General features: G+C 53.9%; 1 pseudogene; it reads right to left on the bottom strand.

The window, feature by feature from the left end:
- Window positions 1–961: 961 nt before the first annotated feature.
- LOC139051547 (serine/threonine-protein kinase pkn6-like) lies at window positions 962–21,871 on the bottom strand (annotated as a pseudogene).
- Between the last annotated feature and the right edge of the window lie 5,023 nt (window positions 21,872–26,894).

The following is a 26,894-nucleotide window of genomic DNA, read 5'->3' as shown; positions in this document are numbered from 1 at the left end:
TTTGTAAACATCCTCGTGTCACAAAAAAATACAGATAAATGTCAGCCGCTACATGTTCTGGTACACCCCATATAATACAACATATCTGCAGTAGTAACAGTGAGGAAATATGTTAAAATGAGCTGGACTAACGTGCTGCTGTAGCAGGAAGCCTGCAGGACGTGTGTATGTCACATATCACAGCACCTTGATCTACTCTTCAGTATCAGGTACAGTAATGCACTCCATAGCTGTAGCTTAGCATAGATAAAGTTACATGGAAGTAGTAGTAAAAAAATATCACAGCAGGAGCCTATGTGCCTAGCAAGAAGTACTTCATGTAACACTTATTACCCTCTCATTATAAAAGTGGTAAGCATACAAATAAAAAGCATCATGCAAGCCTGACTAGCATTCTGTACTTCGATATAAATGGCAGGAATAACATGACCTAGTTGAAAACAATATCACTAATACTGTTTTTCTCCGCGTACAAGGCATCAGCTGTTAGCTGGAGAATCCCCGTCAGGCGCCAAATCAAGAGTTAGCTTCAGTATATGTTATGTGTAACACAATTCTAAAGCAGCCATCTAGTGATTTCAGGTAGACACTGGATATGGAACATTGCAAGAAAAAAAATTGGACCTCAGTGCAACAACACAGAGTACAGAAAGAGCAACGCTAGCATGACTGCCACCTAACTCATATGACTGAAACACCCTAAACATATTAATGATACTTGCTAAAAAATACTAAAACATACTAACGATAAAGTTACAAAAATAGTATACAATTTCTTGTGCACATAACGGAAATAAGGTAAATAAAAAACTTTAATTTCTGCTACCTTCGAGTAACATCTCAAAGTTTAGAGAGGACTAAAAAATATATAAATGTACAAAACAAGGTCAAAGTTATAATGAACGAATAATAATGAATAATACAAAAAATACAAGTAATAAATAATAAAACTTCAAATTGTCTATTCCCTCCTTGCAGCCACTGCCTCCTGCATTAGCTGGCCCAAGAGCTGCGAAAGCTGCCCCACTGGCCGCAGTGCCTCCGCTACTTGGTCAGCCTGCCGCTCCACAGCAGCCACGACCCGCTCAGTAGCTGCAGCCAGCCGATCTACGCCCTGGCGGATACCACGAAGGAGCGAGAAAGAAATCACTACATCAGCATCCATTCCCGCAAAATCGGTCAAGCACCTCTACAGCAAAGTGACCTGCATAACGAAAGAGTAATTATGTTCGGTCGGTTCCTATTGTGAGGTGTGCTGTGCACAATGTTTACAAACTGAGCTGTAAAACGGATGATTTTGGTGGTCCCAAGCACTTTAGGTATAAAGGCGTTCAACTGCATGTATGCTCATTCAGATTACCATATGTTCATCAGTTATGAGGACAAGGACAAACACTTTCTATGTTGTTGTCTCTCTGCACCATTGTACCTGTTTTTTGTTGTTGCTTTGCATGTAGCTGTGCAAAGAAATATCAATACCATATGTACTTTTATGCTGTCGAGCCGCCGGAAAGTTAACAGATGGCATAGCAATAAGTTTGGGATTTCAAATGAGCAAGCGACCATGACATGTATCACTATAGGAAAGAATGCTAGGCATATGTTGCATTCTGTTGCAAAAGCATGTATATGACCCTGTATATAAATTGTTATTCAAGCATTGCAAGCTGTCGCACTGCCATTATATGTGATGTTTCCCAGCCTTCCAGAACAAGTTAGCAACTTCAAACTTTGTGGAAATAGCCACAGTCCTGAGTGTATTGTGTGGCAAAGTTTTCCTCTTACTGCCTTAATTACAACCATTGCAACTCATTAATCAACAGTGTTCTCCTTTTTTATGTTTCAATAGTTTATTGAGGTTTGTGTTCTCCATCGTCCTCAATGAACTATGCAAGCTATAGTGTTTCTAAGTGCATCAAAATAAAGGAAACTTTACGGCGATGTGCAGGCTAAATTTGAACTGTGAGTTAGCTACCGCCTTTGCAAATAATTATGAAGATGAAGGGCCCAGAGCATTTTAGCTGTTTTACATGTGCCACTCAATTTACCCCGCTGCCTTAGGAAAAATGTTTCAGACATGAATATTTTTGTGTGATGGGGGAGAACTATCACAATCAGCATGCGCAATCCGATGTGTGTGGTGCAATTACAGCATATATATGCGGAAAAATTCATTAGCTAATACTTGAAAGTGGGCGGCCAAGGTTTGAAACGAGTAAGTCATATGAGGCAGTGTTTTAAAACGAGTGATTTAATTACAGGCAACTTGCCATGTTTATGAAACTGCTCAAAAGAAAGAGCTTTAGTGGAAATAGGAAGGTATGAAGCTGTTATTGTGTGATTGATTGCAAGTGTCCCTGTTGTCTAGTCCACCCAGTTATTGCCTGTTGCAGAAATGCTAATGGCAGTGATTACTGTGTTTGAAGCTGTTACATTGTGTTAATGATTGCAAGTGACCGTGTTTATGACCATGAACGTAATGTATGATGGTGTTCTCGTCCGTCTCCCTTAGTTCGTCCGTCTCCCTTAGTCTTTTTTTTTCAGTTCAGCTATTGAAACACGTGTTAGCCATGTATGTGAGTTAGTGACCTGTGCAGCTCATCAAATTGCTAAAAAATTGTTACATCTGTCTACTGTCATTCTATTACGCTCCACCATATAAAGCTGGCAAGGGCACACGCACTTCGTTTGTCTCGTCGTTCTGTACGACGGTTCTGGCGTAGTCGTCCGCGAGCCGTTGAACCAAGGCGTCCCGGTGGGATACCCGACGAGGGCCTCGAGACCAGCGCTGCACCCGGGGTTGGTAGCCTGGAAAAAGTACCACTTTTTAATGAACTAAAAGCACACCTACATTACGTCCAGTGCATTCAAGCTGTGACATTGCAGGATATTTCCTTTTCACTTACTGGTTCTCACTCCGCCAGGGCCAGCTGCAGGCTGTGCAGTGGCTGGAGCGCTTCGGGGCAGTGGCTCAACAGGGACCACTCCTGGCTGCTGCTGTGCTCCTATATTGGTTATAGACGGTACATTCACTCAACGGTTAGAGTAGAAGTAGTTTGCGTTCCTTATATACGAAACAGATTCCACAAAGAGGAAGGCAACAGGGAAGAGCAGAAGCTTACCTTCACGTGAAAGGCCGCTTGTTCCAGCGGTGGTGCCCACAGATTGCATTTGCACGGTCACCTCCATGGCGGGCTGCATTATGTATAAGATGCGAAGAAGCAGTTTTGTCAAGTTTGCGTAATCTGCTCCTCCCAATATGCAACTAACGTAGAGATACGACAGCAGAAAAAAATCTCTTGAAATCCCAGTAGTAAACCATCTTGTGCATGCCAGCAGCAAACACATGCACATGAAGGAAGAAAAACTATATCTGTTATACCAGTGTCACTCAGGCACTTTTGATCTGAATCGATCCCGATCGGGGCAAAATTTCTCTATTTCTATTGCCTCCCTTCGCGGAATGAAGAAAGGAGTCAGTGGCTGTCGAGAAATTCTATCTAAACTGGGCGCGATCGCGAATGAAGCGGCCTGCGTGACTGGGGTATAACACTGCTTACGCGATGCAGTATACACGGCGCAACTACTGTAAATTACTGCCGCGTCCTCCCGTTTTTTGGTGCATTTGTCAATGGCTTACCTCGTCGAGCGGTTGGTAGAAGGGCTCGCACACTCCGGTCACCATGGAGGTGCCCATTAAGGCGATGACACGGCCATGAAGGCCGGGCAGACGGCCTCCACCCGTGCCGCTGCAATTACGGACAGCATTGTAAATATCGCGAGCAACAGAACCGCTCCTCGCACTCACCTTTGACTTGCGGAAGCTGTGGCGGCATCTCGGCGGGAAAGAAATACATCCTTCCGCCAAAAGACCTGCCACTGTTGGGCTGTCTTGGCGGCCAGGCCCTCTGTGTTCAGCAGTGCGGCGAGCTCACTCCAAAGCTGCCGCCTCCGCTCCACCGTGCACTCCTGTGTGAGTGCGCACGATGTCCGCACAATGTACGGATGGCCCTCCATGAACGCCACCAACAGTTCACGTTGGTGTGGCGACACGTGAGGACACGTGAGGACCGACGAACAGCGATTTTGCAATTGAACTGTGCGCTCCCGCCAATTTGTTTTGGCGTGTGCGATACCACCTAGCGGACTAAACCAAAATATATGCCGCTTAAATTAGTTTTCTGCTCGCGCATGAGATTTCCGAGGCAGATTATATGCTGCAACAGTAAGAATTTTTTTCTTATATTACGTGTTTAAATATTAAAGCATCACAAACATTCTGCAAATAATGTATCGTCCCCGATCGTAGCTCAAACTGGTGACGCAAACTTCCGGGGCTGGGCTCGCTCGTTTATTAGCTGTGCTCTACCTCCTGTTCTCACAAATCTTGCGGACGGCCTAATTTGTGACGTCGCAGCCAGACCGAACGAACGGAAAAGCAAGCTGTTTGCGCGATCGCACCCCTGGCCATGGTGCCCGGTGACGCGGCCACTCGCTGCTACCGCTTTCTTTAGGGTTCCCTCGCCTTCGTACCCGGTGACGCGGCAACTAACTTCTGCCACTTCCTAAATGCTTCCCTCGCCTTGGGGCCCGGTGACGCGAGCATTTCCTGCTGCCGCTTTCTTTACGCATCCCTCGCCTTGGTATTGGCTGACGCGCCAACTCGCTGGTGCCGCATTCTTTCCATTTGCCTCGCCTTGGTACCCGGTAGTCCGGCCAGTCGCTCTTGCCGCTTTCTGTCCGCTTTCCTGGCCTTGGTGCCCGGTGACGCGGCCACTCGGCATTTCCGTTTCTTTAGGGTTCCCTCGCCTTGGAACCCGGTGACACGACAACTCGCCGCTGCTGCTTTCTTCCCGATTTCCTGGCCTTGGTGCCCAGTGACGCGGCCACTCGCTGTTGCCGCTTTCGTTCCGCATCCCATGCCTTCGTGCCCGGTGAAGCGGCCACTCGCTGCTGCCACTTTCTCTCCTTTTCCCTCGCCTTAGTACTCAGTGACACGGCCACTCACAACTGCCGCTTCCTTTCCTCTTCCCTCGTCTTGGTACCCGGTGAGGCGGCAACTCGCTGCTGCCGCTTTCTTTCCTATTGCCTGGCATTGGTACTCAGTGACGCGGCCACTCACTGCGGACGCTTCCTTTACTCTTCTCTCATCTTGGTACACGGTGACGCGGCAAATGGCTGCAGCCACTTTCATTGCGCTTCTCTCGCCTTGGTGCCCGGTGCCGTGGCCATTCGCTGCTGCCACTTTCTTTCCACTTCCATCGCCTTGGTACCCAGTGACGCGGTCACTCGCTGCTGCCGCTTTCTCTCTGTTTCCCTCGCTTTGGTACTCAGTGACGCGGCCACTCACTACGGCCGCTTCCTTTCCTCTTCCCTCGTCTTGGTACCCGGTGACGCGGCAACGCGCTGCTGCCGCTTTCTCTCCGTTGCCCTCGCCCTGGTACTCAGTGACACGGCCACTCACTGCTCCTGCTTCCTTTCCTCTTCGCTCGTCTTGGTACCCGGCGAGGCGGCAAATCGCTGCTGCCACTTTGCGCTTTCCTTCACCTTGGTGCCCGTGACGCGGCCACTCGCTGCTGCCACTTTCTTTCCACTTCCATCGCCTTGGTACTAGGCGGCACGGCCACTCGCTGGTGCCGCTTTCGTTCCTTTTCCCTGGGCATGGTATCCTGTAACGCGGCCACTCGCTGCTGCCACTTTCTTTTCGCTTCTCTGTCCTTCTTGCCCGGAGACGCGGCGACTCACTGCTGCCACTTCATTTTAGCATGCCTCGTCTTGGTGCCTAATGACGCGGCCATTCGCGGCCATTCGCGGCTGCCGCGTTCTTTGCGCTTCCCTCACCTTGGTACACAGTGACGCGGCAGCTCGCTGCTGCCGCTTTCTTCCGCATCCCTGGCCATCGTGCCCGGTGACGCGGCCACTCGCTGCTGCCGCTTTCTCTCCGCTTCCCTCGCCTTGGTGCCCGGTGACACAGCCGTTTGCTGCTGCCGCTTTCTTTTCGCTTCCCTTGCCGTGGTACCCGGTAACTTGGCGACTCGCTACTGCTGCTTTCTTTCCGCTTCCCTCTCCTTAGTACCGAGTGACGCGGCAACCCGCTGATGCCGCTTTCTTTCCGTTTCACTCGTCGTGGTACGCGGTGACGCGGCAACTCACTGCAGTCGCTTTCTTTCGGCTTCCCTCACCTTGGAACCCGGTGACACGGCAACTCGCCGCTGCCGCTTTCTTTCGGCATCCCTAGCATTCGTGCCCGGTGATGCGGCCACTCGCTGCTGCCGCTTTCTCTCGGCTTCCCTCGCCTTGGTACTCAGTGATGCGGCCACTCACTCCAGCCGCTTCCTTTGAGCTTCCCTCGCCTATTACCCGTTGACGCGGGCACTCGCTCCTGCCGCTTTCTTTCCGCCTCCCTTGTCTTGGTACGCGGTGACGCGGCAACTCGCTGCTGCCGCTTCCTTTCCGCTTCCCTCGCCGTGGAACCCGGTGACGCGGCAACTCGCCGCTGCCGCTTTCTTTCCGATTTCCTGGCCTTGGTGCCGAGTGACGCAGACACTCGCTACTGCCGCTTTCTTTCCGGTTGCATCGTCTTGGTACCCGGTGACGCGGACACTCACTGCTGCAGCTTTCTTTCCGCTTCCATCACCTTGTGCCAAGTGACGCGGCCATTTGCTGCTGCCGCTTTCTTTCCGATTAACTGGCCTTGGTGCCCGGTGACGCGGCAACACGCTGCTGCCGCTTTCTTTTCGCTTCCCTGGCCTTAGTGCTGGGTGAGGCGTCCACTAGCTGCTACCGCTTTCTTTCCGCATCCCTGGCCTTCAGGCCAGGGGATGCGACCACTCGCTGCTGCCGCTTTCTTTCGGCTTCCCTCGCCTTTTGTGCGCTGACGCGGCAACTCGCTGCTGCCGCTTTCTTTCCGCGTCCCTCGCCTTGGCACCCGGTGACGCCGCCACTCACTGCTGCAGCATTCTTTCCGCCTCCCTCGTCTTGGTGCCGCTGACGCGGCAACTTCCTGCTGCCGCTCTCTTTCCGATAACCTGGCCTTGGTGCCCGGTTGCGCGGCCACTCGTTGCTGCCGCTCTCTTTACGAGTCCCACGACTTGGTGCCCGGTGACGAGGCCACTCCCTGCTGCCGCTTTCTTTCGGCTTTCCCTCGACTTGGTATCCGCTGGCGTGGCAACTCATTGCTGCCACTTTGTTTCCGTCCCCTGGCCTTGGTGACCCGGTGAAGCGACCACTCGCTGCTGCCGCTTTCTTTACGCTTCCATCGCCTAGTGCCCGGTGACGCGGCAACTCGTTGCTGCCACTTTCTTTCCGTTTCCATTGGCTTTTGCTCGAAGACGCGACCACAGGCTGCGGCCGCTTTCTTTTCGCTTCCCTGGCCTTAGTGCCCGGTGACACGGCCACTCGCTGCTGCCGCTTACTTTCAGCATCCATGGCATTCGTGCCCGGGGACGCGGCCAGTCGCTGCTGCCGCTTTCTTTCCGCTTCCCTGGCCTTCGTGCCCGGTGACGCGGCCACTCGCTGCTGCCGCTTTCTTTAGAGTTCCTTCGCCTTGGTACCCGGTGACGCGGCAACTAACTTCTGCCACATCCTCAATGCTTCCCTCGCCTCTGGGCCCGGTGACGCGACCATTTACTGCTGACGCTTTCTTTCGGCTTCCCTCGCCTTGGTACTGCGCGACGCGCCAACTCGCTGGTGCCGTTTCTTTCCATTTGCCTCGCCTTGGTTCCCGGTAACCCCGCCAGTCGCTCTTGCCGCTTTCTGTCCGCTTTCCTGGCCTTGGTGCCCGGTGATACGGCCATTCGGTATTTCCATTTCTTTAGGGTTCCCTCGCCTTGGAACCCGGTGACGCGACCACTCGCCGCTGCTGCTTTCTTCCCGATTTCCTGGCCTTGGTGCCCAGTGACGCGGCCACTCGCTGTTGCCGCTTCTCTCCGTTTCCCTCGCCTTGGTACCCGGTGAGGCGGCAGCTCGCTGCTGCAGCTCTTTTTCCGATTGCCTGGCATTCTTACTCAGTGACGCGGCCACTCACTGCTGACGCTTCCTTTCCTCTTCTGTCATCTTGGCACCCAGTGACGCGGCAAATCGCTGCTGCAACTTTCATTGCGCTTCTCTCTCCTTGGTGCCCGGTGACGTGGCCACTGGCTGCTGCCAATTTCTCTCTGCTTCCCTCGCCTTGGTACTCAGTGACACGGCCATTCACTACTGCCGCTTCCTTTCCTCTTCCCTCGTCTTGGTACCCGGTGACGCGGCAACGCGCTGCTGCCGCTTTCTCTCCGTTTGCCTCGCCTTGGTACTCAGCTACACGGCCACTCACTGCTGCCGTTTCCTGTCCTCTTCCCTCGTCTTGGTACCTGGTGAGACGGCAAATCGCCGCTGCCACTTTGCGCTTGCCTCGCCTTGGTACCCGTGACGCGACCACTGGCTGCTGCCACTTTCTTTCCGCTTCCATCGCCTTGGTACGAGGCGATGCGGCCACTCGCTGGTGCCAGTTTCTTTTCGCTTCTCTGGCCTTGGTGCCCGGTGAGGCGGCGACTCACTGCTGCCACTTCATTTCAGAATCCCTAGCCTTGGCACCCGGTGACGCCTCCACTCACTGCTGCAGCATTCTTTCCGCCTCCCTCGTCTTGATACCAGCTGACGCGGATACTTGCTGCTGCCGCTCTCTTTCCGATAACCTGGCCTTGGTGCCCGGTTGCGCGGCCACTCGTTGGTGCCGCTCTCTTTACGAGTCCCACGACTTGGTGCCCGGTGACGAGGCCACTCCCTGCTGCCGCTTTCTTTCAGCTTCCATCGCCTAGTGCCCGGTGACGCGGCAACTCGCTGCTGCCACTTTCTTTCCGTTTCCATCGTCTTTTGCCCGATGACGCGACAACACGCTGCAGCCGCTTTCTTTCGGCTTCCTTCGTCTTGGTACCCGGTGACGTGGACACTCGCTGCTGCAGCTTCCTTTCCGCTTCCATCACCTTGTGCCAAGTGACGCGGCCATTTGCTGCTGCCACTTTCTTTCCGATTACCTGGCCTTGGTGCCCGGTGAGGCGGCAACTTGCTGCTGCCGCTTTCTTTCCACATCCCTAGCATTCGTGCCCGGTGATGCGGCCACTCGCTGCTGCAGCATTCTTTCCGCCTCCCTCGTCTTGGTACCGAGTGACGCGGCAACTCACTGATGCCGTTTTTTTTTGTTTCCCTCGTCTTGGTACCCGGTGACGCGACAACTCGCTGCTGCCACTTTCTTTCCGGTTCCATCGCCTTGTCGGCGATGACGCGACCACATGCTGCTGCTGCTTTCGTTTCGCTTCCCTGCCCTTAGTGCCCGGTGACGCGGCCATTTGCTGCTGCCGGTTTCTTTCAACTTACCTCGCCTTGGTACTCATTGACGCGCCAACTCGCTGCTGCCGCTTTCTTTTCGCTTCCCTGGAATTAGTGCTGGGTGAAGCGGCCACTCGCTGCTGCCGCTTTCTCTCCGCTTCCCTCGTCTTGGAACCCGGTGACGCGGCCACTTGCTGCTTCAGCTTTTTTTCCGCTTCCCTGGTCTTGGTACCCGGTGACGCGCAACTTTATGCTGGCGCTCTCTTTCCGAATACCTGGCCTTGGTGCCCAGTGACGCGCCCACTCGCTGCTCACACTCTCTTTACGATTCCCTCGCCTTGGTACCCAGTGACGCGGCAACTCACTGCTGCCACTTTCTTTGTGCTTCGCTCGCCTTAGAACCCGGTGGCGCCGCCACTCACTGCTACCGCATTCTTTTCCCTTCCCAGGCCTTAGTGCCCGGTGACACGGCCACTCGCTGCTCCCCGCTTTCTCTCCGCTTCCCTCGCCTTGGTACTCAGTGACGCGGCCACTCACTGCTACCGCTTCCTTTCCTCTTCCCTCGTCTTGGTACCCGGTGACGCGGCAACTCACTGCTGCCGATTTCTTTCCGCGTTCCTCGCCTTGGTTCCCAGTGAGGCGCCAACTCGCTGGTGCCGCTTTCATTGCACTTCCCTCGCCTAGGTACCCGGTAACGCAGCCAGTAGCTGCTTCCCTCGCCTTGGAACCCGATGACGCGACAACTCGCCGCAGCCAGTTTCTTTCCGATTTCCTGGCCTTGGTTCCGGTTGAAGCGGCCACTCGCTGCTGCTGCTTTCTTTCCGTATGCCTGGCCTTCATGCCCGGTAACGCGGCCACTCGCTGCTGGCGCTTTCTCTCTGCTTCCCTCGCCTTGGTACTCAGTGACGACGCCACTCACTGCTGCCGCTTCCTTTCAGCTTCTCAAGAGGCCTTGGCATCCGGTGACGCGGCCACTCGCTGCTGCCCATTTCTTTCCGCCTCCCTCATCTTGGTACCCGGTGACGCAGCAACTTTCTGCTGGCGCTCTCTTTCCGATTACCTGGCCTTAGTGAACGGTGACGCGGCCACTCAGTGCTGCCACTCTCTATACGATTCCAACGCCTTGGTGCCCGGTGACACGGCCACTCCCTGCTGCCGTTTTCTTTCGGCTTCCCTCGCCTTGGTATCCGCTGACGCGGCAACTCGCTGCTGCCAATGTCTTTCCGTTTCTCTGGCCTTGGGGCCCCGTGAGGCGGCCACGCGCTGCTCCCGCTTTATTTCGGCTTCCCTGGCCTTGGTACCTGGTGACGCGGTCACTCGCTGCTGCCGCTTTTTTCCCGCTTCCCTCGCCTTGGTACCGTGTGACGCGGCATCTCGCTGATGCCGCTTGCATTCCCTTTAGCTCGTCTTGGTACGCGGTGACGCGGCAACTCGCTGCTGTCGCATCCTTTCCGCTTCCCTGGCCATAGTGCCCGGTGACGCGGCCACTCGCTGCTGCCGCTTTATTTCCTTTTCCTTCGTCTTCGTGGGCGGATATGTGGCAAATCACTGCTGCCACTTTCCTTGCACTTCCCTCGCCATGGTGCCCGGTGACGCGGCCACTCGTTGCTGCCGCTTTCTCTCCATTTCCCTCGCCTGGGTACTCAGTGACGCGGCCACTCACTGCTGCGGCTTCCTTTCCTCTTCCGTCGTCTTTGTACCCGGAGACGCGGCAATTCGCTGCTGCCGCTTTCTTTCCGATTACCTGGCCTTGGTGCCCGATGACGCGGCCATTCGCTGCTGCCGCTTTCTTTGCGATTCCCTGGCCTTTGTGACTGGTGACGTGACGCGGCCACTTGCCGCTGCCGCTTTCTTTCCGTATCCCTGGCATTCGTGCCCGGTGAATCACCCACTTGCTGCTGCCTCTTTCTCTCCGCTTCCCTTGCCTTAGTACTCAGTCACGCGGCCACTCACTGCTGCCGCTTCCTTTCAGCTTCCCTCGCCTCGGTACTTGGTGAAGTGGCCACTCGCTTCTGCAGCTTCCTTTCCGCCTCCCTCGTCTTGGTACCCGCCGACGCGGCAACTCGCGGCTGTCGCTTTTTTTCCGCCTCCCTTGTCTTGGTACCCGGTGACGCGGCAACTCGCTGCTGCCGCTATCTTTCCGATTACCTGAACTTTGTGCCCATGGACGCGGCCACACGCTCCCACTTTCTTTCCGGTTTCCTCTCCTTGAAACCCGGTGAAGCGACCACTCGCTGCTGCCGCTTTCTTTCCGCTTCGCTGGCCTTCGTGGACGGTGACGCGGCCACTCGCTGCTGCCGTTTTTCTCTGCGTTTCTCTCGCTTTGGTACCCAGTGACGCGGCAACTCGCTGCTGGCGCTTTCTTTGTGTTTCCCTCGTCTTGGTACACGGTGATGCGGCAACTCGCTGCTGCCGCTTTCTTTCGGCTTCCCTGGCCTTGGTGCCCGGTGACGCGGCAACTCGCTGCTGCCGCTTTCTTTCCGCTCCCATCGCCTTGTTCCCGGTGACGCGGCAACTCGCTGCTGCCACTTTCTTTCCGCTTCCATCGCCTTGCCTTGTGCCGGATGACGCGACCACACGCTGCTGGCGCTTTCTTTTCGCTTGCCTGGCCTTAGTGCCGGGTGACGCAGCCACTCGCTGCTGCCGCTTTCTTTCCTTTTCCTTCATCTTGGTACGCGGTGGCGCGGCAAATCACTGCTGCCACTTTCTTTGTGCTTCCCTCGCCATGGTGCCCGGTGACAAAGCCACGTGTTGCTGCCATTTTGTTTCCAATTCCGTCGCCTTGGTACCCAGTAACGCGGCCACTCGCTGCAGCCGCATTCTTTTGACTTCATTGGCCTTGGTACCCAGTGGCGCGGTCACTCGCTGCTGCCGCTTATTTTTCGTTTCCCTTGCCTTGGTACCCGGTAATGCGGCCACTCGCTGCTGCCGCTATCTTTCCGCATCCCTCGCCTTGGTACCGGGTGAAGCGGCAACTCGCTGATGCCGCTTGCTTTCCCTTTCCCTCGTCTTGGTTCCCGATGACGCGGCAACTAGCTGCTGCCGCTTCTTTCCGCTCCCATCGCCTTCTTCCCGGTGACGCGGCTACTCGCAGCTGCCACTTTCTTTCCGCTTCCATCACCTTGTGCCCGATGACGCGACCACACGCTGGTGGCGCTTTCTTTTCGCTTCCCTGGCCTTAGTGCCCGGTGACGCGGCCACCCATTGCTGCCGCTTACTTTCCGCATCCCTGGCCTTCGTGCGCGGCGACGCGACCGCTCGCTGCTGCGGCTTTCTCTCCGTATCCCTCGTTTTGGTACTCAGGGACGCGGCCACTCACTGTTGCCGCTTCCTTTCCTCTTCCCTCGCCTCGGTACCTGGTGAAGCTGCCACTCGCTTCCGCAGATTTCTTTCCGCTTCCTCGTCTTGTTACCCGGCGACGCGGCAACTCGCTGCTGTCACTTTCTTTCGGCTTCCCTCGTCTTGGTACCCGGTGACGCGGCAACTCGCTCCTGCCGCTATCTTTCCGATTACCTGGCCTTGGTGCCCGGGGACGCGGCCACACGCTGCTCCCAATTTCTTCCGCTTTCCTCGCCTTGGAACGCAGTGAAGCGACCACTCGCTGTTGTCGCTTTGTTTTCATTTCCCTGGCCTTAGTGCCGGGTGATGCAGGCACTCGCTGCTGCCGGTTTCTTTCCGCATGCCTGGCCTTGGTGCCTGGTGAGGTGGCCACTCGCTGCTGCCGCTTTCTTTAGCCTTCCCTCGCCTTGAGACCCGGTGACGCGGCCACTCGCTGCTGCCGCTTTCTCTCCGTTTCCCTCGCCTTGGTACTCAGTGACGCAGCCACTCACTACTGCCGCTTCTTTTCCTCTTCCCTGGCCTTCGTGCCCGGTGACGCGGCCACTCGGTGCTGCCGCTTTCTCTCTGTTTCCCTCGCCTTGGTACTCAGTGAGGCGGCCACCCAACATTGCCACTTCCTTTCCTCATCCCTCGTCTTGATACCCGGGGACGTGGCAACTCGCTGCTGCCGCTTTCTTTCCGATTACCTGGCCTTGGCGCCCGGTGACGTGGCCACTCGCTGCTGCGGCTTTCTTTGCGATTCCCTTACCTTAGTGCCGCTGACGCAGCCGCTCGCTTCTGCCACTTGCTTTCCACATCCCTGGCATTCGTGCCCGGTGATGCGGCAACTCGCTGCTGCCGCTTTCTTTCCGCTTCCCTCGTCTTGGTACCTGGTGACGCGGGAACTCGCTGCTGCCACATTCTTTTCGATTACCTGGCCTTGGTGCGCGGTGAGGCGGCCACTCCCTGCTGCCACTTTCTTTCGGCTTCCCTCGCCTTGGTATCCGCTGACGCGGCCAATCGCTGCTGCCGCTTTCTTTCCGATTCCCTGGCCCTGCGCGGTGACGCGGCCACTCGCTGCTGCCACTTTCTTTCGGCTTCCCTCGCCTTTGTATCCGCTGACGCGGCATCTCGGTACTGCCGTTTTCTTTCCGATTCCCTGGCCCTGGTGCGCGGTTACGCGGCCACTCCCTGCTGCCGCTTTCTGTCCGCTTTCCTCGCCTTGGTATTCGGTGACGCCGCCACTCACTGCTGCCGCTTCCTTTCAGCATCCCTCGTCTTGGTACCCGGTAACGCGGCCACTCGCTGCTGCGGCTTACTTTTGTTCAAGATTCAAGATTCATTTATTTCTCCAAGAGAAAAAGGCCGGGGAAAAAAAGCTGCCTTGAAGCAGCTTGACTGGGTCCGGTGCCCATTTACCAAATGGCAGCAGTGAAGGGAAAAAGTACAATTTGACATACATCATGAATCAATGATGATGATGATGATGTGTGGTGTTTTGGGGTGCAAGGGCCAGGCTTGGCCAAAGAGTGCCATGACAAGTGGTGATGTTGACGATGTATTGTGGAAAATGTAACTTGGCTGTAAATTGGCCAAAAAATAGTCGCTGTAGAGTGCGTAAAATCTATGTACTATAAAAATATGGCGATGACTAATGACGAATGCTATGAACATTAAAATCCATCGTAGAAGAATAATGCAGAATAAAAATATATAGGATGGTAAAATTACTTGGAGCACTGCTGCCCCTCCAGAGCCCTTGAAACAAAAGGGGCCTAGAGGCATGTGCTATACTAAAGAGCTATCGCAGCGGCATCCTCTGAAGAGAGGACCCGCTACGAACATGTAGGGCTAAAAACATGCAAGACAACATCTCTCAGAAAACATAGGACTGCGTTGGTGTCAAATAAAGGTTCTGGGCCGAGTAACATAACAGGATGAAGGGGGATGCGCTGCCGGTATGCTAAAGGAAAATGTTTCTTTGTTTCATATTCGGCTTCCCGACACTCCAGGAGGACGTGGAGGATGGTCAGGCTCTCCCCGCATCTACCACAGGCTGGAGGATCATTTTCAGTGAGTAAATAGTTATGCGTGCCAAATGTGTGTCCTATTCTGAGACGACAGAATAGGACATCTGTTCGGCGTGATTTTGTTACAGAGGGCCAGAATCCTAACTGTGGCTTTATCACGTGGAGCTTATTATTTGTTTCCGCGTCCCACAGGCGTTGCCAGTGGTTCCGTAGTTTCCTCCGTAAGAAGGGCTTCAGATCTGTGACAGGAACTGCAGCGGTTGGATTAGCAGAATGCCATGCAACTGACGTGGCCATCTCGTCCGCCGGAACATTACCTTCGATGGCCCTATGACCTGGCGCCCAGCACATAATCACATGATGGTTAGATACATAAGCTTTACATAAGACGGAATAGAACTCAATTATAACGGGATTTTTGTGCTTACAGAACGATATCAAGGCCTTCACAACACTGATTTTTTGAGTTTAGATTTCCTTATATGCTTCACGGTCGACAATATTGCGTAGGCCTCAGCCGTGAAGATACTAGTTTCCGGATGCAGTACGTCGGATTCCGAGAAGGTAGGACCGACGGCTGCATAGGACACCCCGTCGTGTGACTTCGATGCGTCTGTGTAGAACTCGGTGCAGGAGTGTTTGTGCTGGAGTTCCCGGAAATGCATTTGGATTTCAATGTCTGAAGCGGGTTTTGTAACCTGCATGAATGATATATCGCATTGTATGAGCTGCCACTCCCAAGGAGGTAGCAGCTTGGCTGGATGCATTAGGCGGAGCTCGAGGAGTGGGACATGCATTTGATCACTAAGCTCCCTCACACGCAGCGAGAAAGGCTGTCTAATGGAGGGACGATTATGGAAGAGTGTAGCATATGTCATGTCGTTAATGGTATTAAAACACGGATGTTGAGGATTAGAGTGGACTTTAAGAAAATATGTTTGGCTGATGTATGTTCTCTGCAGATGAAGTGACCACTCATTTTATTCTTCATATAAACTTTCAATGGGACTTGTTCTGAAAGCTCCAGTGGCTAGTCGGATTCCTAGATGGTGGACCGGATCTAGCATCTTTAGCGTGCTCGGGGCTGCAGAATGATAGATCACGGCACCATAGTCCAACCGTGATCGGATGAGGCTCTTGTAAAGATTCATTAAACATTTCCTGTCGCTGCCCCATGTTGTGTGGGATAATACTTTAAGTAAGTTCATTGTTTTTAAGCATTTGACCTTGAGGTACTTTATGTGTGGAATAAACGTTAATTTCGAATCAAGTATGATGCCTAGGAACTTGTGTTCTTTGTTCACAGGAATTCGCTGACCATACATTTCGATACTGGGTTCTGAAATGAGCCCTCTCTTTCTTGTGAAAAGCACACAAGAACTCTTGTTGGGGTTAACTTTAAATCCGTTTTCTTCTGCCCATCTGGACACTTTGTTCAAGCCCTGTTGAACTTGCCTCTCACATACAGTAAGGTTGCAGGATTTGAAACCCATCTGTATGTCGTCTACGTAAACAGAATAAAAAATGGCTGGCGGTAATGAAGCACGAAGGGCGTTCATTTTCACGATGAAGAGCGTGCAGCTAAGTACACCTCCTTGAGGTACACCAGTTTCCTGTATAAAAGGTCGCGACAATACATTGCCGACTTTCACGCGGAATGTACGGTTGGACAAATAGCTTTCTATTAGGACGAGCATATTGCCACGGATGCCAATTCCCGACAAGTCTCTCAAGATTCCATAGCCCCACGTAGTGTCGTACGCCTTCTCCATATCGAGGAATACGGATAGGAAATATTGTTTATGTAGAAAGGCGTCGCGAATGTTTCCCTCAATGCGCACAAGGTGATCGGTTGTGGACCGCCCTTCTCTGAAGCCACACTGAAAGGGATCGAGGATATTGTTGAGTTCAAGGAAATGTACAAGTCTGCAGTTAACCATTTTTTTAAAAAAGCTTACAAAGACAGTTTGTAAGAGCTATCGGACGGTAGCTTACCGCCAAGGAAGGGTCATTACCCTGCTTAAGAACAGGGACCACAATCGCTTCTTTCCATGCGGATGGGAGGTATCCCGTAGCCCAAATAGCGTTGAAAAGCGTGAGTGTAAGTTTGGTGTCAGTGTGTAAGTTTCTGATCATTTCGTACATGACTCTATGAGGTCCCGGTGCAGAGCTTTTGCATGATGTCAAAGCAGCTCTCAACTCTGCAATACTGAACGGCCGGTTATAAGGTTCATTCTGTCTGGATTTTTGTATTATTGGCTTGCATTCTTCTATTTGTTTGTATTTCAAAAATGATTGCGAATAGTGGTTTGAACTCGACACACTCTCAAAGTGTTCTCCAAGTGTGTCTGCCTGATCTTTCAGTGTTTCACCTTGTGTGTTCACCAAAGGAAGTGAATATGTTTTTCGCCCTTTTATCCTATTAACCCTGTTCCAGACTTTGGTCTCATCTGTATAGGAGTTGATACCAGATAAAAACTTCTGCCAACTCTCTCTTCTGGCTTGTCGGCGGGTTCGCCTGCCTTGCGGTTTTGCTTTTTTAAAATTGATAAGATTCTCCGCAGTGGGGGAGGCGCGTAGCATCCCTCACGCTTTGTTTTGTTTCTTACGAGCGATCCTACAATCGTCGTTCCACCACGGGACGCGCCGTTTGCATGCCAATCCATTTACTTGTGATATACATTTAGTTGCAGCTTCTATTATAAAGGCTGTAAAATATTCCACGGCAGCATCAATTCCTAACGAGGACATGCTATCCCATGATATACTAGCTAAGTTACGGAATTTCTCCCAGTCTGCTGTCTCAGTCTTTCACCTAGGAGCCTGTGGTGGATATTCGTCTTCCTTAAGTGTTCTTAATAGTACGGGGAAGTGGTCGCTTCCGTAAGGATCGTTCGTAACTTCCCATTCTGGTTCAGGCAGTATGGACGGAGAAACTATGCTCAGATCAATTGAAGAAAAGGTATTGTTTGCAAGACAGTAATATGTGGGTTTCTTCTTATTCAGAAGGCACGCACCAGAAGAGAAAAGTAACTGTTCAACAAGACGACGTCGCGCATCTATACGAGAGTCGCCCCACAGAGAGCTGTGCGCATTGAAATCGCCAAGAACAACGTAAGGTTCTGGCAATTGATCAATAAAGGATTGGAATTCATGCTTCGTTAATTTGTAATGTGGGGGTATGTAAAGAGAGCTAATGGTGATGAGTTTGTTTAGGAGTACAGCTCGAACCGCCACTGCTTCGAGAGGCGTTTGTAGCTGTAAAAGTTGACATGCAATGCTCTTATTGATAGCAATGCCAACACCGCCCGATGATGCGACAGCACCATCGCGATCTTTGCGAAAAGTTATATACTGTCGGAGAAAGTTTGTGTGTTTGGGTTTTAAGTTTGTTTCTTGTAAACACAGCACTTTGGGATTGTGTTTGTGGATTAGTTCTTGAACATCATCAAGGTTTCTAAGGAGACCTCTGACGTTCCACTGAATTATCTGCGTATCCATATTGGAGGTCAATAAGTGCTGTGTGTACAGAAACAGAACTAGTGATTATGAAACTTACAGAGATTAAATTACAGAGCCCTTTCGAGGCCCTGTAACGGGAGTTTTACCCTTTCTGGAGCGTTCGAGGGAGCCTCGCCGCTCCTTAGGCGCTAGTTGCGCCTTGAGGACAGGTGTTGTGTCCATTGCCTCTAGTGAGGCTCCGGACACGTGCTCTTGCGAGCGAGAAGTTTTCAGAGGGAGTTCCGCCTTGGAGGGCAAGACCCCTGCGCCCACCACCCAGGAGGTAGGTGGGGCTCCCTGAGGGATTTGGCTGCGCAGGCTGTTGCCAGCGCTGGAAGGGGCCGGGGAGGTTGGGGCAGCCTCGGCTGCGCCGACCTTCGGGGTCGATGGTCCCTTCTGCTCGGTTGGCGGAGCAGCGCTAGCTGCAACCAATGTGGGGGCGTAACTGCCGACTCACTTCGTGTGGGTCTGAAGGCCGCCGGAGACCGTTATGGCGCTGCCCCCTGGCGCGCCACTTTTGCAAAGCTTTTCTTTGGCAGGTATGTTACCCGCCTGCGTGCCTCTTTGAACGATTTATTTTCCTTAACTTTAATTGTAACAATTTCTTTTTCTTTTTTCCATGATGGACAGGACCGCGAGTACGCGGCGTGTTCCCCATCACAGTTCACGCAGTGTGGAGCATTCTCGCAATTGTCAGATGGGTGTTCTTGGGCACTACATTTCGCGCAAGTCTGGCGGCCTCGGCAGTTCTGTGAACTGTGGCCAAATCTTTGACACTTAAAGCATCGGAGAGGATTGGGGATGTACGGTCTGACTCGTATGTACTTTATGTAGCCGGCCTCAATGGTCCCAGGTAGCATACTTGATGCAAAAGTTAGAATTAGGTGCTTTGTCTCAATCTTCTTGCCATCGCGCCTGATCTTTATTCTCTTGACATTGGTCACATTCTTATCGCTCCAGCCCTCCAGTAGTTCGACTTGTTCAATCAGTTCCATGAGATCGGCATCGGAAACGACTCCGCGAGTGGTGTTCATTGAGCGGTGCGGTGTGACCGTCACTGGAAGATTCCCAAAGGATACTAGATTAGAGAGTTTCTCGTACTGTGTCTTATGACGCAGTTCTAAGAGGAGGTCGCCACTTGCCAAATAAGAGACTTTATAACCTGGGCCAAAAGCTTCACTAAGTGTCTATGCAACAAGAAAAGGTGAGATCATTCTCGCTGCATTTTTTTTTCTCTGAATGCATAACATGAAATCTTGGAAAATTGTCATTATTTCGGCCAAAAAACTTGAAAACTTCTTCGGTGCGCCCTCGTTTGTGAGGGCGATCAGGAAGTGTTCGAAAAGAACTTGCCATAGATATGTGTGAAAATTCGGCAGCGCCTCCAGCCACCCACCATGAAGCCCATCAAGGGAACGCTGCCGGACCGTGAAAAGACGGCCTGCATGCGCCAGCTGTACGACACTACTATAACCAAATCTGTTATAATCAAGGTTGGCTATCCCACACAAGGTTAACAATTGCCGCCGAGGAGAATGAAGTAAATGGAAGAGAGGAGCAGACAGGAAAGGTCAAAAAGTAAGAGATAAAGACGAAGATTCGAGAGGAAGAGATAGGAAGAGGCGACTGCCGATTTCCCCCGGGTGGGTCAGTCCGGGGGTGCCGTCTACGTGAAGCAGAGGCCAAAGAGGTGTGTTGCCTCCGCCGAGGGGCCTTAAAGGTCCGAGCACCCGGCATCGGCACCCGGCATCGGACCACAGATATAAAGTTGCCGTCCCATCCTCCCTAACGAACAAGTATCATGATTCTTTTTTACCCCGTACAAGTGTCGACTGGAACCACCTCCCTGCTTCCATCGTTCAGATCACAGATGCAACTTCATTCAAAACAGCAGTCTACCACGCTATCGCTTAACGTTGCCTGCATACCATTGTCTGCATATTACATTGCTTTGTATGTACCACTCCTTTCTGTAGTGCCTTAGGGCCTTGAAAGTATGTATAATAAATAAATAAATAAATAAATAAATAAATAAACCTCCAGGATCCCCTTTTCCCCGGACACGGTTAAGCCGCACATGGCTACACGCGGGAGGGTCCAACCCTCGTGTGCTCGGGTACGTGGTGTCGCAACGCACCAAACGCCTGCTGACGCAGACGCCCCTGCGGGGATCATGAATCAAGGTACCATACGCAATGCAGACTTTCAATTAGGCTTAATGCAATACAAAGTAAAAATTCGAATGTACAATGCACTGAGAAGTAACAAAAAAGCATTATACAGCGGTATAGCAGAAACAGAAAGAGTAAAACGCAATTGTATTTCAACATTACGATATAATATATCAAGTTCAAACAATACATAGCAGCATTTCTTTTTATACAATGGAAAAAAAACGATAATAGCCTAATTTGGGTTTGAACACACCACATGCTCAAAAAATTGCTGAACAATTGTTTTTCTGTTTAGGTTCATATATTCTGTGCACCATTTTTTTGTGTTAAGGGTGTTCGGAAGCATGAAATGCAAAATTTGGGAGCCGTATGTTGTGCGAAATTGAGTTAGATGCCATTTCGCTTTGCGTCTCGTTCTTGTATGAGTTTGCGTTTGTGTCACCGATGAGAGTTGGATTATGAACTTAGCCCGAGGCAAGCTGAAGTTATTCAAGGCGCGAAGAATGGTAAATGACACTAGATGACGAATAGGAGATATTCCGTGTTTAGTAAACAGTGGTCTGGTATGAGCTAGGTAATCTAAGCCAGACATTATGCGGATAGTTTTTTTTTTGCATAAGTAGTAGGTGGTTTAGATGCACGCGAGCAGCAGTTCCCCACACAAGATGGCAGTAGCTTATTTGAAAGTGAAACAATGAATGATATATTATTTTTTTAACTTTCACGGGAAACAAGTCGCGACGTCGTGAGAGAGGTCCTGCAGATTTCGACAAGCCTAAAGAAAGATAACGGAAGTGGTCAGCCCATTTAGGATGTTCGTTAAATATTACGCCAAGAGATTTATATTTACTTAGGATTTCGATGGCGCTTTCTGGTTTATATTTATATTTACTTATGCTTTCGATAGCGCTTCCCTTGCCTTGGTGCCCGGTAACGCGGCAACTCGCTGATGCCGCTTTCTTTCCGGTTTCTCGTCTTGGTACCCGGTGACGCGGCAACTCGCAGCTGCCGCTTTCTTTCCGCTTCCAACGCCTTGTGCCCGGTGACGCGGCAACTCGCTGCTGCCACTTTTTTTTCCGCTTCCATCGCCTTGGGCCCGATGACGTGACCACACGCTGCTGCCGTTTTCTTTTCGCTTCCCTGGCCTTAGTGCCTGGTGACACGGCAACTCGCTGCTGCCGCAATCCTTCCGCATCGCTGGCCTTCGTGCCCTGTGACGTGGCCATTCGCTGCTCCCACATTCTCTCCGTTTCCCTCGCCTTGTGCCCGGTGACGCGGCCACTCGCTGCTGCCGCTTTCTTTCCTTTTCCTTCGTCTTGGTACGCGGTGACGCGGCAAATCACTGCTGCCACTTTCTTTGCACTTCCATCGCCTTGGTACGCGGTAAAAGGCCACTCGCTGGTGCCGGTTTCTTTCCATTTCTCTCGCCTTGGTACCCAGTGACGCGGCCACTCGCTGCTGCCACTTTCTTTCCGCTTCCCTGGCCTTGCTGCCCGGTGATGCGGCCACCCGCTGCTGCTGCTTTCTCTCCGTTTCCCTCGCCATGGTACTCAGAGACGTCGTGACTCACTGCTGCCGCTTCCTTTCTTCTTCCCTCGTCTTGGTACCCAGTGACGTGGCAACTCACTGGTGCCACTTTCTTTGTGCTTCCCTCGCCTTGGTTCACGGTAACGCGGCCAGTCGCTGCTGCCGCTTTCTTTCCGCATCCCTGGCCTTGGTGCCTGGTGACACGGCCACTCGCTGCTGCCGCTTTCTTTCCTTTTCCTTCGTCTTGGTACGCGGTGATGCGGCAAATCACTGCTGCCACTTTCCTTGCGCTTTTCTCGTCATGGTGCCCGGTGACGCGGCCACTCGTTGCTGCCACATTGTTTCCAATTCCATCGCCTTGGTACGCGGTGACTTGGCCACTCGCTGGGGCCGCTTTCTTTCCATTTCCCTGGGCATGGTACCCAGTAACGCGGCCACTCGCTGCTGCCGCTTTCTTTGCGCTTCTCTGGCCTTGGTGCCCGGTGACGCGGCCACTCGCTGGTGCCAGTTTCTTTTCGCTTCTCTGGCCTTGGTACCCGGTGACGCGGCGACTCACTGCTGCCACTTCATTTCAGCGTCCCTCGCCTTTGTGCCTGGTGACGCGACCATTTGCTGCTGCCGCTTTCTTTCCGCTTTCCTCTCCTTGGTACACAGTGACGCGGCAGCTTGCTGCTGCCGCTTTCTTCCGCATCCATGGCCATCGTGCCCGGTGACGCGGCCACTCGCTGCTGCCGTTTCTCTCCGCTTCCCTCGCCTTGGTGCCCGGTGACGCGGCCATTTGCTGCTGCCGCTTTCTTTTCGCTTCCCTTGCCGTGGTACCCGGTAACTTGGCCACTCGCTACTGCTGCTTTCTTTCCGCGTCCCTCTCCTTAGTACCAAGTGACGCGGCAACCCGCTGATGCCGTTTTCTTTCTGCTTCACTCGTCTTGGTACCCGGTAACGCGGCCAGTCGCTGCAGTCGCTTTATTTCGGCTTCGCTCACCTTGGAACCCGGTGACGCGGACACTCGCCGCTGCCGCTCGCTTTATGATTTCCTGGCCTTGGTGCCTGGTGACGCTGCCACTCGCCGCTGCCGCTTTCTTTCCGCATCCCTAGCATTCGTGCCCGTTGATGCGGCCACTCGCTGCTGCCGCTTTCTTTCGGCTTCCCTCGCCTTGGTACTCAGTGATGCGGCCACTCACTGCAGCCGCTTCGTTTGAGCTTCCCTCGCCTATTACCCGTTGACGCGGGCACTCGCTGCTGCAGCCTTGTTTCCACCTCCCTCGCATTGGCACTGGGCGAGGCGGCAACTCGCTCCTGCCGCTTTCTTTCCGCCTCCCTTGTCTTGGTACGCGGTGACGCGGCAACTCGCTGCTGCCGCTTCTTTTCCGCTTCCCTCACCTTGGAACCCGGTGACGCGGCAACTCGCCGCTGCCGCTTTCTTTCCGATTTCCTGGCCTTGGTGCCGGGTGACACGAGCACTTGCTGCTGCCGCTTTCTTTCCTCTTCCCTCGTCTTGGTACCCGGTGACGTGGCAACTCACTGCTGCCACTTTCTTTGTGCTTCCCTCGCCTTGGTTCACGGTAACGCGGCCAGTCGCTGCTGCCGCTTTCTTTCCGCATCCCTGGCCTTGGTGCCTGGTGACGCGGCCACTCGCTGCTGCCGCTTTCTTTCCTTTTCCTTCGTCTTGGTACGCGGTGATGCGGCAAATCGCTGCTGCCACTTTCCTTGCGCTTTTCTCGTCATGGTGCCCGGTGACGCGGCCACTCGTTGCTGCCACATTGTTTCGAATTCCATCGCCTTGGTACGCGGTGACTTGGCCACTCGCTGGTACCGCTTTCTTTCCATTTCCCTCGCCTTGGTATCCAATAAGGCGGCCACTCGCTGCTGCCGCTTTCTTTCGGTTTCCCTGGCGTTGGTGCCCGGTGATGCGGCCACTCCCTGCTGCCGCATTGCGCATCCATCGCCTTGTGCCCGGTGACGCGACCACTCGCTGCTGCCGCTTCCTTTCCTCTTCCCTCGTCTTGGTACCCGGTGGCTCGACCACTCACTGCTGCCGCTTCCTTTCAGCATCCCCCGCCTTGGTGCCCGGTGACGCGGCCATTTGCTGCTGCCGCTTTCTTTCCGCTTCGGTCGCCCTGGTTCCCAGTGACGCGGCAACTCGCTGCTGCCGCTTTCCTTCCGTTCCTCTCGTCTTGTTCCCCGGATGACGCGGCCACTCGCTGCTGCCGCTTTCTTTCCTTTTCGTTCGTCTTGGTACGCGGTGACGCGGCAACTCACTGCTGCCGATTTCTCTCCGCTTCCCTCGCTTTGGTACTCAGTGAGGCGGCAACTCGCTGTTGCCGCTATTTTTCCGATTACCTGGCATTGGTGCCCGGAGACGCGGCCACTCGCTGCTGCCACTTTCTTTCCGATTCCGACGCTTTGGTACCCGGCGACGCGGCCACTCCCTGCTGGCGCTTTCTTTCGGCTTCTCTCGCCTTGGTATCCGTTGACGTGGCAACTCGCTGCTTCCAGTTTCCTTCCGTTTCCCTGGCCTTGGTGCTCCGGGACGCGGCCACACGCTGCTCCCACTTTCTTTCCGGTTCCATCGCCTAGGAACCAGGTGAAGCGACCACTCGCTGCTGCCGCTTTCTTTTCGCTTCCCTGGCCTTCCTGCCCGGTGACCCGGCCACTCGCTGCTGCCGCTTTCTTTCCGCATCCCTGGAATTCGTGCCCGGTGACGCGGCCACTCGCTGCTGCCGTTTTCTTTCTGCTTCCATCGCCTTGTGCCCTATAACGCGACCGCTCGCTGCTGCCGCTTTCTTTTCGCTTCACTGGCCATAGTGCCTGGTGACGCGGCCACTTGCTGCTGCCGCTTTCTTTCCTTTTCCTTCGTCTTGGTACGCCGTGACGCGGCAACTCACTGCTGCCACTTTCTTTGTGCTTCACTCGCCTTAGTGTGCGATGACGCGGCAAATCACTGCTGCCACTTTCCTTGCGCTTCCTTCGCCTTGGTGCCCGTTGACGCGACCACCCGTTGCAGCCACTTTGTTTCCACTTCCATCGCCTTGGTACCCGGTGACGCGGCCACTCGCTGGTGCCGCTTACTTTCCGCTTCCATCACCTTGTGCCCAGTGACGCGGCCATTTTCTGCTGCCACTTTCTTTCCGATTACCTGGCCTTGGTGCCCGGTGACGCGGCAACTCGCTGCCAACTCGCCACTCGCTGCTGCCGCTTTCATTTCGCTTCCCTGGCCTTAGTTCTTGGTGACGCGGCCAGTTGCTGCTGCCGCTTTCTTTCCACATCCCTAGCATTCGTGCCCGGTGATGCGGCCACTAGCTGCTGCAGCATTGTTTCCGCCTCCCTCGTCTTGGTACCGAGTGACGCGGCAACTCACTGATGCCGTTTTTTTTTGTTTCCCTCGTCTTGGTACCCGGTGACGCGACAACTCGCTGCTGCCACTTTCTTTCCGGTTCCATCGCCTTGTCGGCGATGACACGACCACATGCTGCTGCCGCTTTCTTTTTGCTTCCCTGGCCTAGTGCCCGGTGACGCGGCCATTTGTTGCTGCCGGTTTCTTTCAACTTACCTCACCTTGGTACTCAGTGACGTGCCAACTCGCTGCTGCCGCTTTCTTTTCGTTTCCCTGGAATTAGTGCCGGGTGAAGCGGCCACTCGCTGCTGCCACTTTCGTTCCACTTCCATCGCCTTGGTACCCGGCGACGCGGCCACTCGCTGGTGCCGCATTCTTTCCATTTCCCTGGGCATGGTACCCAGTAACGCGGCCACTCGCTGCTGCCGCTTTCTTTGCGCTTCTCTGGCCTTGGTGCCCGGTGACGCGGTCACTCGCTGGCGCCAGTTTCTTTTCGCTTCTCTGGCCTTGGTACCCGGTGACGCGGCGACTCACTGCTGCCACTTTATTTCAGGGTCCCTGGTGCCTGGTGACGCGACCATTTGCTGCTGCCGCTTTCTTTCCGCTTTCCTCTCCTTGGTACACAGTGACGCGGCAGCTCGCTGCTGCCGCTTTCTTCCGCATCCCTGGCCATCGTTCCTGGTGACGCGGCCACTCGCTGCTGCCGTTTCTCTCCGCTTCCCTCGCCTTGGTGCCCGGTGACGCGGCCATTTGCTGCTGAAGCTTTCTTTTCGCTTCCCTTGCCGTGGTAGCCGGTAACTTGGCCACTCGCTACTGCTGCTTTCTTTCCGCTTCCCTCTCCTTAGTACCAAGTGACGCGGCAACCCGCTGATGCCGTTTTCTTTCTGTTTCACTCGTCTTGGTACCCGGTAACGCGGCCAGTCGCTGCAGTCGCTTTATTTCGGCTTCCCTCACCTTGGAACCCGGTGACGCGGACACTCGCCGCTGCCACTTGCTTTATGATTTCCTGGCCTTGGTGCCCGGTTGTGCGGCCACTCGTTTCTGCCGCTCTCTTTAAGAGCCCCACAACTTGGTACCCGGTGACGAGGCCACTCCCTGCTGCCGCTTTCGTTCGGCTTCCCTCGACTTGGTATGCGCTGACTTGGCAACTCGCTGCTGCCACTTTGTTTGCGTTCCCTGGCCTTGGTGACCCGGTGAAGCGACCACTCGCTGCTGCCGGTTTCTTTCCACTTCTTTTGCCTAGTGCCCGGTGACGCGGCAACTCGCTGCTGCCACTTTCTTTCCGTTTCTATCGCCTTTTGCCCGATGACGCGACCACACGCTGCAGCCGCTTTCTTTTCACTTCCCTGGCCTTAGTGCCCGGTGAGGCGGCCACTCGCTGCTGCCGCGCACTTTCAGCATCCATGGCCTTCGTGCCCGGTGACGCGGCCACTCGCTGCGGCCGCTTTCTCTCCGTATCCCTCGCATTGGTACTCAGTGACGCGGCCACTCACTGCTGCCGCTTCCTTTCCTCTTCCCTCGTCTTGGTACCCGGTGACGCGGCAACTCACTGCTGTCACTTTCTTTGTGGTTCCCTCGCCTTGGTACCCGGTAACGTGGCCAGTCGCGGCTGCCACTTTCTTTCCGCTTCCCTGGGGTGCGGGCGCGCAAACAGCTCGCTGTTCCGTTCTCTCGCTTGCCCTCTCGTTATTCGTTGGCGCCCGCGCG

This window comes from Dermacentor albipictus, unplaced genomic scaffold (genome assembly GCF_038994185.2).
Source record: "Dermacentor albipictus isolate Rhodes 1998 colony unplaced genomic scaffold, USDA_Dalb.pri_finalv2 scaffold_12, whole genome shotgun sequence".
In the NCBI taxonomy this organism is placed as follows: Eukaryota; Metazoa; Arthropoda; class Arachnida; order Ixodida; family Ixodidae; genus Dermacentor; species Dermacentor albipictus.
Note: the sequence above shows the minus strand (reverse complement) of the source record. Positions and strands in the feature narration are given on the sequence as shown.